Below are 16,300 nucleotides of genomic sequence, written 5' to 3'. Positions count from 1 at the left end.
GATGGAGGGTCGGATTTGTGTGCCTAATGTAGATAGGCTACATGAGTTGATTCTTGAGGAGGCCCACAGTTCGCGGTATTCCATTCATCCGGGTGCCGCGAAGATGTATCAAGACTTGAGGCAGCATTATTGGTGGAGAAGAATGAAGAAGGATATAGTTGAGTTTGTAGCTTGGTGCCTCAACTATCAGTAGGTGAAGTATGAGCATCAGAGACTGGACGGATTGCTTCAGAGGTTAGAGATTCTAGAGTCAAAATGGGAGCGGATCACTATGGATTTTGTAGTTGGGCACCCACGGACTTCGAGGAAGTTCAATGCTATTTGGGTGATTGTGGATCACCTGACCAAGTTTGCGCACTTCATTCCAGTAGGGACTACTTATTCTTTAGATTGGTTGGCTGAGATTTATATTCGAGAGATTGTTCGCCTCCTCGGCATGCCAGTGTCCATAATTTCAGATCGCGGCACGCAGTTCACTTTGCAGTTTTAGAGAGCCGTACAATGAGAGTTGGGTACCCAGGTTGAGTTGAGCACAACGTTTCACCCTTAGACGGACGGGCAGTCCGAGCGCACTATTCAGATATTGGAGGATATGCTACGTGCTTATGTCATTGATTTTGGGGGTTCTTGGGATCAGTTTCTGCCATTTATGGAGTTTGCCTACTACAACAGCTACTAGTCGAGCATTCAGATGGATCCGTATGTGTCTTGGTGTGGGAGACGGTGTAGATCTCTGGTGGGTTGGTTTGAACCTGGTGAGGCTAGGCTATTGGGTACTGACTTGGTCCAGGATGCTTTGGACAAGGTTGAGATGATTCAGGAGCGGCTTCGCATGACGCAGTCTAGATAGAAGACTTATGCCGATAGGAAGGTCCGTGATGTTGCTTACATGGTTGGGGAGAAGGTACTGCTCAAGGTTTCACCCATGAAGGGTGTTATGAGATTCAGGAAGAAAAGCAAGTTGAGCCCTCGATACATTGGGCTGTTTGAGGTACTTTAGCAGATTGGGGAGGTGGCTTACAAGCGTGCCTTGCCACCTAGTTTGTCGAGTGTGCATCCAGTGTTTCATGTTTCTATGCTTCGAAAGTATGTTGGAGATCCGTCTCATGTTTTGGATTTCAGCATGGTTCAGATGGATGGTGATTTGACTTACGACGTAGAGCCAGTCACTATTTTGGATAGGCAGGTTCAGAAGTTGAGGTCAAAGGACATAGCTTCAGTGAAGGTGCAGTGGAGAGGTCATCCAGTTGAGGAGGCTACGTAGGAGACAGAGCGGTACATGCAGAGTAGATATCCACACCTATTTGAGACTCCATGTACGTTTCTAGACCCGTTCGAGGACGAACGTTTGTTTAAGAGGGGGAGGATGTAATGACCTGGCCGATCATTTTGAGAGTTGTAGCCCCATTTCCCTATTCACTGTTCATTTTGTACCTTATAGCTATTAAGTGACTTGTCGGGGTAGTCGGTTCGGGTCCGGTGAGATTTCAAAATGAAATGACACATTTAGTCTCAAGATTGAAAGCTTAAGTTGAAATGGTTGACCGGATATTGATCTTTGAGTAAATGACTCCGGAACGGAGTTTTGATGGTTCTGTTAGCTCCGTTATGTGATTTTGGACTTAGGAGCATGTCCGGATTGTGATTTAGAGGTCTGTAGTGGAATTAGGCAAGAAATGGCCAAAGTTGGAATTTTTGGAAAGTTTGACCGGGAGTGGACTTTTCGATATCGGGGTCGTATTCTGATTCTGGAAGTTGGAGTAGGTTTGTAATGTCAAATGTCTCTTTTGTGCAAAATTTGGGGTCAATCGGACGTGATTTGATAGGTTTCGGCATCGTTTGTAGAAGTTGGAAGTTCAAAGTTCATTAGGCTTGAGTATATGTGCGATTTGTATTTTTGATGTTGTCTGAGGTGATCTGAGGGCCCGACTATGTTCGTATGATGTTTTGGAACTTGATGGTATGTTTGGTTGAGGTCCCGAGGGCCTTGGGTTGATTTCGGATGGTTATCGGATCGATTTTAAGTTTGAGGGAATGCTAAAGCTCACCAGCTTCTAGTGTAATCGCACCTGCGGAGTGCGGATCGCAGGTGCATTCTCGCAGAAGCGAGATGGGAGCCGTAGAAGTGGCCAGGGAGGAAGTGAACAGAGGTCGCAGGTGCGAGGTTATTTTCGCACCTACGTGGTCGCAGATGCAGCATTAAGGGCGCAGAAGCGGAGGTCTCGCTGGTGCGATGGGGAATGTCGCACCTGCTATTACGCAGATGCAAGGAGAGGACCCTAGAAGTGGAGGCCCAGCTCCACTGGTTCACCGCAGAAGTGGAATTTTGGTCACTTCTGTGACACCGCAGATGCGGTTAAGTGTCCGCAGAAGCGAAAAGGCTGGACATAAAGTTAAATACAAGGGTTCACGATTTTGGCTTCATTTCAAACATTTTAAGCTCGGGTTTTGGCGATTCTTGATAGGGTTTTCGAGGGGATTCTTGAGGTAAGTCCCTTGTGCTCATTTTTTTTATCAATAATCTTGCTTCCCAACTGATTTTCCTACCTAGTTGGTGTGTATTTAAGGTGTAAATTGGGAGTTTGAGGCTAGGGATTAGAGAGTTTGATTTGGGGATTTAGGTGACGATTTGGTGTCGAATTTTGATAAATTTGGTATGGCTAGACATGTGGTTTGATGGGCTTTCGGGTTATGTAACTTTTATCGAATTTTGAAACGTGGGACCGGGGGCCGGCTTTTGAGCCAATTTTTGATTTTGATTAATAGCTCAGCATTTTTTTATGGAGTTGATTCCTTTAGCCAGTATTGATTATATCGCATTGTCTATGGCTAGATTCTAGGCATTCAGAGGAAGTTTCATGAGGCAAGGGTATGTTGGAGTAGAGATTTGCTCGGATTGAGGTAAGTAACAGTTCTAAATTTGGTTCTGAGGGTACGAAACCCGGTATTATGTGTCATGTATTTGGTTTGGAGGTGACGCATATGCTAGGTGACGGGCGTGTGGGCGTGCATCGTAGGAATTATGAATTGGTCAAATTTCGTGGAACCGTGTAGTTGAATAATCTGTTGTTATCTGTACATTCTCCATGTAGTAGAGAAATTGAACCAAAAATCATGTTAGAAAACATGTTTAGACTATGTGTTGGCACTGTAGGGACCCACAGAGGTCATGTACATGTTGAATTATCTGCTAAATTGTTGTTTTGCACTCAATCACAGTTTTACTTATTATTATATCTCAGTCTCTGTTGTTCCTTATTGACACATTATATCATTTCTTTTGGGGCTGGCTTTCGTGATTACTGAGAGCTTGAGAGACTGGAGAGATTGATGACTGAGTGAGGCCGAGGGCCTGATTGTGAGATATTGATACTATAGCACGTGAGTTGTTTGTGCAACACGTGAGTTGTCCGTGCCGATCCAAATATTTATACTATAGTACGTGAGTTGTCAGTGCAGCACATGAGTTATCCGTGGGGATTATAGCGCTTGGGCTGAAGGACACCCTCCAGAGTCTGCACACACACCCAGTGAATGAAGGTACCTACTTAATCCGAGTGTCGAGTGCTGAGTGGACCGGAGGGTTGAGTGATTGTGGCCCTGAAAGGATACATTTGATTTCATTATTGTTGCACTTAGCTTCCATGTATCACTGCCTTGAAATCTCTAAAAGATATTACCATCTGTTTCACTTAAACTTGTGGAATAACTGTTTGACCTAATTTATCGAACTTGAGAGCATGCCTACTTTCCATGTTGAAATCATTGTAATTGAACTATAACTGTGAAGCTCGTCACTACTTTCAGTTCTTTATTTAGCCTTGTTACTTACTCAGTTGGTTGTACTCACGCTACACCTTGCACCTTATGTGCAGACCCAAGTGCTTCCGGTCACGGCAATTGCTGAGTTGTGGAGTTCGGATTCTGGGAGACCATCGAGGTAGCTGATTGGCGTTTCGCAGACCTTGTTTCTCCTTCCCTATCTTTCTACTTGTTGTATTTAGTTTCAGATTATCATAGACAGTATTTTCCATACATGTGATGTATAGATGCCCATGTACTCTGTGACACCCCGGTTGTTGGGAACTTCCGCGTTGTATTTCGAATTTCTATCTCGTTTATGAAAACTTTTATTGTTTTAAACTTCTTTAATTCATTTTCTATTAAAAGTGTTGGAAATATTTTTAAATGTCGTCTTGCCTATTATCGCGATAGGCACCATCACGACATGTTAGGATTTTGGGTCGTGACAGGAAATTGAGTCTTTGGTGCTAATTGTGTCATGTGAAGTCCGTGTACACGAGGTGACGAGTACGTGCTCGAGCTTATTTATGGAAAGTTGACCTTTTAGGGCTATTAGGTTATTATGCTCATTATATATGAAGTTGTTTTGTTATGTTAAGTTCCCCATTTACTAGTTTCACCTTTACGTTTCTTAATTGAAATTATTATTATCTCTTCTGTAATTGTCTATCCTTAATTGAGGTTATGATTATCTTTTATGCTGCTTATCCTTAATTGAATTTGTTGTACTTTTTCGTAATTGTTCAACCCTAAATGAAGCTAGTTATCCTTGATCGTAGTGGCCTCATCCTTATTTGGAATTATTGACTCATGTTATCTCCCTTGATGTCGGATTGTACTTTTGTGGAATCATTTGTTACATATCATTTCTACCTTGTTGAGCTATTCTTATTGAAACTAGTATTTCCTATTGTGTTTATTCTTTGTGAGTTCGTTCTACTGCTTTTTTGTGATCCAAAGCTCTTGAGTTGATTTACTTGTCATATTCTCGTGCTATTTTTGTTGTTGTTGCGGTTGTACTCAGTTTGTTGATCCGAGGGCTATGTGCGGTTGTGGTATTGACACTGTTTAGATGAATTGTTATGGAATATGAGCACATGTTGTGAAAGTCACTCTATTGTGATGTTGTGTTTTTGGCACGTGATATTGTTGGGAGGTTTTGTTCGGGTGTTTGCACGAGGTTTCTGTCGTGCTATTATTACTATTGATATATACACATGCGGCGTGACAAGGCGGGCTATATATGTGGGTTTGCGCATGTGGCGAGACAAGGTGGGAATATTATTATGCGTGTGCGGCGAGACAAGGCGTGCATTTACTTTATTATTGCGCACATGGCGAGACAAGGCGGGCTATGTCGGGGATTGACTTGTGATGACTTGTGATGGCCCGGGGGCATTGTTATTGTTGATATTTATGTCGTGGCGTGCCTAACCTGTGTGAGTTTTACTTGGTGTAAATTGTGGGGATCGTTCCTTATGTGTCGTTCATTTTCTCTACTCTTATTCATTGGTCCGAACTGTGATAAATCACTTGCACAAGCATACACGTACTTTATCAGCCTATCGATTTTTAGAAGATGAACACTGATACTACCGATCATTTGTACGTATTTCGTCTACTTGTCTTATATGTGAGATTTGTTCTATTGGCATATAAGTCATCCGTACATTTATCAATTGTAACGAGGGCACAAGATGCCAAGTGATTAGGGTTCATGAATTGGGACCCGTGAATTATGTGAGTTTTGAGGTTTGGTACCTCGTGGGGATTATTGAATAAACCTGGTGCGAAAGTGGTTATTCTTATCAAGTTGCTACTTGTCTTTCCTTTATTTGTTTTTCACCGGATTTAAACTGTGTCCAGCTTACTCTACTGTATTATTACTTGTGGTGTCCCGCTGTAAATTGTTGCTTCTATTTCCCATTGCAAGCACCGTATTATCTTGTCATTATGCGTAGTTCTGTAGAGATATCATACTCTGTTAGTTCTATGCCTATATTTGTTCAGGTTTTATAGTCCAATAGGTGTCCAGACTGTCCCTCGTCACTACTCCGCTGAGGTTAGTCTTGATACTTACCGGGTACTACTATGGTGTACTTATACTACACTTTTGCACATTTTTGTGCATATCCAGTAATTCAGAGTCAGTCGATCACTAGCTAGCTGTGCAGATCTTGCTGTGGAGACTCAAGGTAAACCTATTGTTGGGTTCACAGGCCTCAGAGTCACCTTCTGTTATTGTACTTGCACTTTTTATCGGGGGAAGTGCACAGTTAGCCACTAATTAGAGATGTCTTTACTCTTTAGCCACTATTTAAAATATATTTACTCTTTAGCCTGTGCTTAATAAATGTTTACTCGCCCGGACAAAAATACCCTTGTGCTAGACATGGGTACTGTGTAAATATTAAGGACATGGTGTCCTTAACTTCATAAATGTTGTGTAAATATTAAGGACAAAGTGTCATGTATTTGCACCTTCCGTTGTTAAACTTTAGGACATCATGTCCTTAACTTCACATGTGCAGTGTAAATGTTAAGGACATGGTGTCTTTAACTTCATATGTGCAGTGTAAATGTTAAGGACATAATGTCCTTAACTTGTATTTGCACCTTCTGTTGTTAAAATTTAGGATCCCATGTCCTTAACTTCATATGTGCAGGGTAAATGTTAAGGACATGGTGTCCTTAACTTTATGTGTGCAGTGTAAATGTTAAAGACATAGTGTCCTTAACTTTACGAGTGTTGTGTAAATATTAAGGACATGGTGTCTTTAATTTCATGAACGCTGCGTAAATATTAAGGACAAAGTATCATGTATTTGCACCTTCAGTTGTTAAACTTTATGACATCGTGTCATTAACTTCATATGTACAGTGTAAATGTTAAGGATGTGGCGCCATTAACTTCATGTGTGTAGTGTAAATGTTAAGGACATGGCGTCCTTAACTTCATGTGTGCAGTGTAAATGTTAAAGATACCATGTCCTTAATATTTACACAACACTCATGAAGAAAGGGTTAAAATGTCTTTTTCTATTAATTTTAATAGAGTAGTGGTTATTTTTTCTCAGCATTAAAAATACTGGATAAAAACTAAATACCATGTTAAAAAGTGCCTATCCCACGCCATTTCTACCTTTTTATTTCTATTTCAAAATAGTTGTATTTAGAGGTTTTTGTAGCAAACTCAGTAGAGCTTATGACTTGTACTATCGGTTTTGGGAATTGTAAGTTGTGTAATAAGGTTCTATTTCCTGATTATTAATTGTTGGTCAAATTCTTCTATTAATTCAGTGTCACGACCCAAAATCCTAACCTGTCGTGATGGCGCCTATCGTGGTACTAGGCAAGCCGACATTTACAAATATTTCCAACACTTTTAACAAAAACTAATTTAAGCAGTTTAAGCAATAAAAAAAGATTTCATAAACGGAATGAGAAACCAAAATAAAACGCAGAAATTCCCAATATCAAGGTGTCACTGAGTACATGAGCATCTATACATCACAGGTCCGGAAAATATTGTCTATGATAAACTGAAACTAAATACAATAGGTGGAATGATAGGGAAGGAGAAACAAGGTCTGCAACCAAGCAGCTACCTCGATAGTCTCCAAGAATCTGAACTCCACAACTCAGCAATCGTCGTGACCGGATGCACCTGGGTCTGCACACAAGGTGCAGGGTGTAGAGTGAGTACAACCAACTCAGTAAGTAACAAGACTAAATAAAGAACTGAAAGTAGTGACGAGCTTCACAGTTACAGTTCAATTACAGTGATTTCAACATAGGAAAGTAGGCATGCTCTCAAGTTTGATAAATTAGGTCAAGCAGTTACCCCATGACAAGTTTAAGTGAAGCAGATTATTATATCTTTCATAAATTTCAAGACAGTGATACATGGCATCTAAGTGCAACAATAATGAAATCAAATGCATTCTCTCAGGGCCACAGTCACTCAACCCTCCCATTCACTCAGCACTCATCACTCGGCACTCGCACTCAGTAGGTACCTGCGCTCACTGGGGGTGTGTGCATACTCCAGAGGGACTCCTTAAGCCCAAGGGCTATAATCGGCACGGACAACTCACGTGCTATAGTATAATATCTGAATCCACACGGACAACTCACGTGCTATAGTATAATAACTGACAATCATGCCCTCGGCCTCACTCAGTCATCAATATCTCCAGTCTCTCGGGCTCTCAGTAATGATGAAAATCAGCCCCAACAGGAATGATATAATGTATCAACAAGGAACAATAGAGACTGAGATATAATAAACAAGTAAAATTATGACTGATTACAAAACAACAATTTAGCAAATAATTTAACATGTACATGACCTCTGTGGGTCCCTATAGTGCCAACACATAGTCTAAACATGATTTCTAACATGATTTGTGGCTCAATTACTCTACTACATGGAGAATGTACAAATAACAACAGATTATTCAACTACACAGTTCCATGGAATTTGACCAAGTCACTATTCCTACGGTGCATGCCCACACGCCCGTCACCTAGCATGTGTGTCACCTCAAAACCAAATACATGACACGTAATACGGGGTTTCGTACACTTAGAACCAAATTTAGAACTGTTACTTACCTCAATTCGAGCAAATCTCTACTCCACCATACCCTTGCCTCACGAAACGGCCTCCGAATGCCTCGAATCTAGCCATAAACCATATGACATAATCAATACGGGCTAAAGGAATCAACTCCATAAGAAAATGCTAAGCTATTAATCAAAATCAAAAATCGACTCGGAAGCCGGCCCCCAGGCCCACGACTTGAAATTCGATAAAATTCAAAAAACCCGAAAGCCCATTCAACCACGAGTTTAACCATACCAAATTTATCAAAATCCGACACCAAATCGTCACCCAAATCCCCAAATCAAACTCTCCAAATCCCTAGCCTCAAACTCCCAATTTACACCTTAAATACACACCAACTAGGTGGGAAAATCAATTGGGAAGCAATATTATTGACAAAAATGAGCACAAGGGACTTACCTCAAGAATCCCCTCGAAAACACTCTCAAAAATCGCCTAAACCGTGCTTGAAATGAAGCCAAAATCGTGAACCCTTGTATTTAACTTTCTGTCTAGTCTTTTTGCTTCTGTGGACACTTAACCGCATCTACAGTGTCACAGAAGCGACCAAAATTCTGCTTTTGCAGTGAACCACTGGAGCTGGGCCTCCGCTTCTGCGGTCCTCGCCTCGCATCTGTGCAACCGCAGGTGTGGGATTCCCCGTCGCACCTGCGAGCTCTCCGCTTTTGTGCCCTTAACGCCGCATCTGCGACCACACAGGTGCGGAAATAACCTCGCACCTGCGACCTCTGATCCCTTCTCACTTCTGCGAGAATGCACTTGCGATCCCCACTCCACAGGTGCGATTACAACTAGAAGCTCATAAGCTTCAGCATTGCCTCAAACTTCAAATCGATCCGATAACCATCCGAAATCAACCCGAGGCCCTTAGGACCTCGACCAAACATACCAACGAGTCTTAAAACACGATACAAAATTAGTGGAGCCCTCAAATCGCCTCGAACAACATCAAAAACACGAATCACACCTAGATTCAAGATTAATGAACTTTGAACTTCCAATTTCTACAAACGATGCAGAAATCTATCGAATCACGTCCGATTGACCCTAAATTTTGAACACAAGTCACAAATGACACCACTGACCTACTTCAACTTCCGGAATCAGAATCCGACTCCGATATCAAAAATTTCACTCCCGGTCAAACATTCCAAAAATTTCAACTTTCGTCATTCCAAGACTAATTCCACTACGGACCTCAAAATCACATTCTGGACACGCTCCGAAGTCCAAAATCATCTAACGTAGCTAACTGAACCATTAAAACTCCATTCCGGAGTCGTTTACACAAAGAACAACATCCAGTCAATCATTTTAACTTAAGCTTTCAACCTTGAGACTAAGTGTCTCATTTCATTCTGAAATCTCACCGAACCCGAACCGACTACCCTGGCAAGTCACATAATAGCTATAAAGTACAAAATGAGCAGTAAATGGGGGAACGGGGCTACAACTCTCAAAATGACCAGCCCAGTCGTTACATCCCCCCCCCTTAAACAAATGTTCGTCCTCGAACGGGTCTAGAAATGTACCTGGAGTCTCAAATAGGTGTGGATATCTGCTCTGCATCTCCCGCTCGATCTCCCAAGTAGCCTCCTCAATTGGCCGATCCCTCCACCGCACCTTCATTGAAGCTATGCCCTTTGACCTCAACTTACAAACCCGCCGACCCAAAATGGCCACCGACTCCACATCATAAGTCAAATCACCATCCAACTGAACCGTGCTGAAATCCACAACATGAGACGGATTGCCAACCTACTTTCGGAGCATAGAAATATGAAATACTGGATGCACACCCGACAAAATAAGCGGCAAGGCAAGCTTGTAAGCCACCTCCCCAATCCTCTGAAGTACCTCAAATGGCCCAATATACCGAGGGCTCAACTTTCCCTTCTTTCCGAACCTCATAACACCCTTCATGGGTGAAACCTTGAGCAGTACCTTCTCTCCGACCATGTAAGCAACATCACGGACCTTGCTATCGGCATAACTCTTCTATCTAGACTGCGCCATATGAAGCCGCTCCTGAATCATCTTAACCTTGTCCAAATAATCTTAGACCAAGTCAGTACCCAACAACCTTGCCTCACGGGCTCAAACCAACCCACCAGAGATCTACACTGTCTCCCATACAAAGCCTCATATGGATCCATCTGAATGCTCGACTGGTAGTTATTGTTGTAGGAAAACTCCACGAGTGGCAGAAACTGATCCCAAGAACTCCCAAAATCAATGATACAAGCGCATAGCATATCCTCCAATATAAGAATAGTGCACTCAAACTGTCCGTCCGTCTGAGGGTGAAATGTTGTGCTCAACTCAAGTTGGGTACCCAACTCTCGTTGCACGACTCTCCAAAACTGCGATGTAAACTGCGTGACCCAATCTGAAATGATGGACACTGGCACGCCGTAGAGGCAAAAAATCTCTTGGATGTTAATCTCAGCCAACCGCTCCAAAGATTAAGTAGTCCCAACTGGAACGAAGTGCGCAGACTTGGTCAACCGATCCACAATCACCCAAATAGCATCAAACTTCCTCGAAGTCTGTGGGAGCCCAACTACAAAATCCATGGTGATCCGCTCCCATTTCCACTCTGGAATCTCTAACCTCTGAAGCAATCTGCCTGGTCACTGATGCTCATACTTCACCTGCTGACAGTTGAGACACTGAGCTACAAACCCCACTATATCCTTCTTCATTCGTCTACACCAATAATGCTGCCTCAAATTCTGATACATCTTCGCGGCACCCGGATGAATGGAATACTGCGAACTGTGGGCCTTCTCAAGAATCAACTCACGTAGCCCATCTACATTAGGCACAAAAATCCGACCTTGCATCATCAATACTCTATCATCCCCAATAGTAACATCTTTGGCATCACTGTCCTGAACCGTGTCTTTAAGGTAAAGCAAATGAGGGTCATCATATTGGCGCTCTTTGATGCGATCATATAAAGAAGACCGAGAAACCACACAAGCTAGAACCCGACTGGGCTCCGAGACATCTAATCTTACAAACTGGTTGGCCAAGGCCTGAAAATGAACTACAAGAGGTCTCTCACCAACATGAATGAATACAAGGCTACCCATACTCATTGCCTTTCTACTCAAGGCATCGACCACTACATTGTCCTTCCTGGGATGATACAGAATAGTGATATCATAGTCCTTTAGCAGCTCCAACCATCTCCGCTGCCTTAAATTTAGATCCTTATGTTTGAACAAGTGCTGGAGACTCTAATGATCTGTAAACACCTCACACGACACACTGTAGAGATAATTCCTCCAAATATTCAATGCTAAAACGATGGCAGCTAACTCCAAATCATGGACAGGGTAGTTCTTCTCATGAGGCTTCAAATAACGTGAAGCATAAGTAATCACTCTCCCTCCCTGCATCAAGACACACCCAATATCGATCCAAGAAGCATCACAATATACGGTATAAGAACTAGAAGTTGAAGGTAGATATAGAACTGGAGCTGTAATCAAGGCAGTCTTGAGCTTCTGAAAGTTCTCCTCACACTCATCCGACCATCTGAAGATAGCACCCTTTTGGGTCAATTTGGTCAAAGGCGACGCGATAGACGAGAAACCCTCCACGAAGCGACGATAATAACCGGTTGTTTAACCCAAGAATTAGATTCTCAGTCAAAGTCTATTTTTAGAAGTACTCGAGTTACTGATAATCAAGAAATTCAATATTCTCTCAAAAACAAGAAAGGAAATTAGAATCAGAAATGACAAAGTAATCAATCGAAAGCACAAGAAAGTAATTATATTCCAATGTTCATCAGAACGTGTCCTTACAAGTGAAATTCCCTTTCCTTATATAGGAATTTATAAATATAACATTTTTTCCCTTTTATGACCGAATCATTATGAGCATTAATGATACTAATGAAACGTTATAATTGGCAACCATAACTATTCATGAAGATTCTGTAACGGTTCTGATTCTTCTTCTACATTAATTAGAGGTTCATGAATCTTCCCTCTTTACTGTCTTGATTCATCCTACCTATGTCTCTTCACTGAGTAATTTAGTCTCGAGCAACAGTACCCTTTCGTTTCGTGAGTGATTTATTCGTACCTGTTATAAATTGTGAATCTTTTAATGCGACACTACAGTTGTCATCTTCTTAGTGATCCACGTATCTTGGCCTGTCATCCTCATATAATTTCACGTGTAACATTTATTTTTTAGCAATACAGATAGTCCCCCCACTTGCCGAATATTCTGCAATTGAATATTTGGGAAGTGGCACGTATTTATGGCGGGAATTGTTTGACGCCGTTTCCCATGTATCATTGCATATTCTTTAGAACCATCGCTTTGCATGTCACTTCCATTTAATGTGCGTGCTACGTGGCCTTCGTCGATTGGGTTTGCGACTCTTCAGCGGTTTTTAAAGCTTTCTTGCGGTTGCGTCAGTCACTTTTAGTTTTGCAAAACCTTCAATCTACAGTGTTCTTCTTCTTTAATTGCTCTTGTTCTTCAGCGTGCACTATTTTCTTGTATAACCATGTCTTCATCAAACCTCGATCCTCGCAAAGTAGCAATTGTAGATGAACTTCCCGCTTCAACTGCTCCTGTTAAGAGTAGAAGGGGTGGTAGATTACGTAGTTTAGGATCTGTATCTATTCGTGGTTCTACTTCTCAAACCAACGTTGATACCCCTTCTTCTTCTAAAACTAGGGCTTCTTCAACACATAGATCTTCTGCCAGAAATAGGGATTCGAGTGAACCTATTCGAGAACCAACTGTTGACGAAATTATTCCTGTAGAATTTTCTTTCTCCACTGATCGTGAATCAATTAGAAATCAAGTTACTTCTATGATTTCCCATGATCGTTTCGATGTTTATCCTTCCCAGATTACTGAGGGTTTGATTTCTCTTGTGCGAAGAGAATGCCATTGGAAATTTAACTTTCCAATTTTAGTTCCTGGTCCAAACCAAAGGATTACTTCGTTCGAAGCTGGTTACTCTTTCGTTTACACATATCCTTTTACGTTAGGTTTTAGACCACCCATTGACCCAGTCATCATAGAATTTTGCCGTTTCTTTAACGTTTACTTAGGACAGATTGATCCTATTGTATGGAGAGCTGTTACATATTTAAGATACCTGGCTAATTCGGCCTCTTTACCCTTCACCTTTCAACACTTGCTTCATCTTTATTCCCCTAAGTTGTTTCGTTTAGGGGTGTTTACTCTCGTGGCTAGGAGTAAAAGGGTTTTGGTTAGCCCTGAAGACGATAAGGACCGTGGATGCTATGCCCGTTTTGTTGTTGCTCCCACAAGTGATTTAGTGGGTGAAGAGAACATGCCTTTTTTGCATGTAAGTTTGTTTTAGATATCTTTCTCTTTTATGAAGGAAGAAGAAACTTACGATCCCGTGGATGTTTTTTTTATTTTTCTTTTTAGCAACCATGGAAGTTGTCGAAGAAATACCAGACTTCCGTGCTTGGGTAGAAAAATTACTGTCGGTTGCTCCTATGGAAGGAAGGTCTTGGAAATACCTTTCTCATAGGTTTGGTTGGAAAGTTAAAACTCATGGTATGCTTCCCTTTAAATTTCTTCCTTTCTTTCATATTTATTTGGAGATTTACTAACTTCTTCTTCTGCTAGGTTTTCCCATACGGGGTGTTAGTGCCGCATCTATTGCTTCATCAAGACTTTCTTTGTCCATGGCTCAAGAGATGATTTTGAGTTCTTCATCAAAGAGAAAAGCAGAGAGAGCTCATGTTTCTGAGGGTGAAGAAGAACGAAAGGAGGGCGCTTTAGTGTGTAAGCCTCGGGCTAGGAGACGCATTATTTCGGATGATGAAGCCACTCCTCCTCCAAATTTAGTTCCTGTGAATGAGCCTGAAAGTGCCACTTTGGTGAGCTCTGATGAAGAGATGATTGCTGCACCTCGTGACTTTACAGAACAGTTGTTTTCCCATGGGTTTGATAGTGAAGACTTTGGCTTAGTTTCTGATGAAGCACCCCTTGCCTCCTTTCCAGTATCTGCTCCTATTGGTTCTCAGTTTTCTGCGCCTGTTGTTGCTGCCACTGCTCCTCCCGTGGCTATTTTTACTTTCTCAACTATCCCTATAGCTACCACTTCTCATGTTGAAGTTGGTTCTTCCAGTAGCAGTAGGATGATGAAAAAAGTTACCATTGAAGTCCCCGAGGATGGTAATCTTTTGAAAAAGTCTGGCCAAGCTGATGTATGGCTGAAACCGTTGATTGGCCCAGTTGAGAAGTCTAAATTGGAAAACCACAACTCTTTGACATGGATGAATGACATTGTCCATTCATCTTTAAAGGTATAAGCCTTAGCTTTTTATTTTGCATGTGATTTCTTTATCTTTGTTTGATAATCACTTCTTCCCTTTCTTTTGTAGATCAACCTGATAGGCATAGAATTGATGAAGAGAATTGTCCATACTGAGCAGTTAGTCAACGACTCTCATATGGAAGCGGACATCTAGAAAGAACAATTTGAAGGCCTTCAGTTAGAAAAAGAAGTTTTAGATGAGGAAAAGTGTGCTTTGGAACAGCAAGTGAAAGTGATGGCAGCAGAATTGGCGATTGAAAAATCCTCTTCCAGTCAAGTGGTCAAGGATAAAGACCTCCTTGAGTCTTCATTTGTCGAGCAGCTTTCTAAAGCTACTGAGGAAATTAGGGGTCTGAAAGAACTGCTTAATCAGAAGGAAGTCTATGCCGGGGAGCTTGTTCAAACGCTCACTCAGGATCAAGAAGACCTCTGTGCATCTTCTAACAAGGTCCAGTTCTTTGAGAGATCACTCGCCCCTTTACAAACTTCTTATGATATTGCTTTGACTGAAAAGGCAGAGTTGGAGGCCGAAATTGAGCAATGGGAGAGGGATTATGAGGCCCTTGAGGATAAATCAACTCTTGATGTAAGCTGGGCTTTCTTGAACACGCGCCTCGAGACTTTGATGGAGGCTAACCAGGAAGGTTTTGACTTGACTGCTGAGATTGCAAAAACTAAGGAAACCATTGAAAAAACTCAGCAGAGTCAAAACTTTTGCTCACCTGAGGTCGGCATTCCCGAGGGTGATGAACTTTCTCCTGGTGAAGTTAGTTTTCAAATCTCTCCTGCTCAAGTCGAACCTTCTGCTGCTGATGATGATGCCATCTTGACTTCTCTCGCTGTTGATAGTACTACTTTAGAATCTGCTCCATAGTGAACTTGTGTTTGGAAAGTTTATTGTTTTTTTTTTTTTTGTATTTGTGGAATGGTTGGCAAGTTTTACCACTGATCCATTTTGGGGTTTAATATCAAATACCTTGGTTTGAACTAAGTTTATACTTAGTTTTAACCGGGTTTATATAATATTTCATTTTGAGTTTCTGTTCTACTCTTATAATATTTCATTTTGAGTTTCTGTTCTACTATTTTATTATGCATTTAAAAATGCTTCAATACTCTGTGACTTTTTGAACAGGCACGAATTATAAAAGAGGGCCCTTTTATAAATGACACTTAATGAAGAAGACGTCTCAACTTCATAATGGTGTAAACATATGAAAGAAGAAATAGGAACACACACGTTTCTTTGAATAACTTTGAGGAAGTTTTGTATCATTCGAACTTTCAAATTGCATAATACTTTACATGTATTCAAGTATCATCTATAACTCTTTCGTAATTGTTTTCTTTACAACAGATTTTACAAAATTCAAGGGTATATCTTGCAACCCATGACTAAATATTGCCTTTAACCTAAACACTCGTAAGATTTTGAAATTTACATCCACGAATGTATTCTTTATAGGTTTTTGAATCAGGCTTGGGTTTTTGGCTCTTGACTTTGCTCTTAACTTTCGACTTGTTGGGTAGAC

The sequence above is a fragment of the Nicotiana tomentosiformis genome, chromosome 3 (assembly GCF_000390325.3).
Source record: "Nicotiana tomentosiformis chromosome 3, ASM39032v3, whole genome shotgun sequence".
NCBI classification, from domain to species: Eukaryota; Viridiplantae; Streptophyta; class Magnoliopsida; order Solanales; family Solanaceae; genus Nicotiana; species Nicotiana tomentosiformis.
This window is presented reverse-complemented; position numbering follows the sequence as displayed.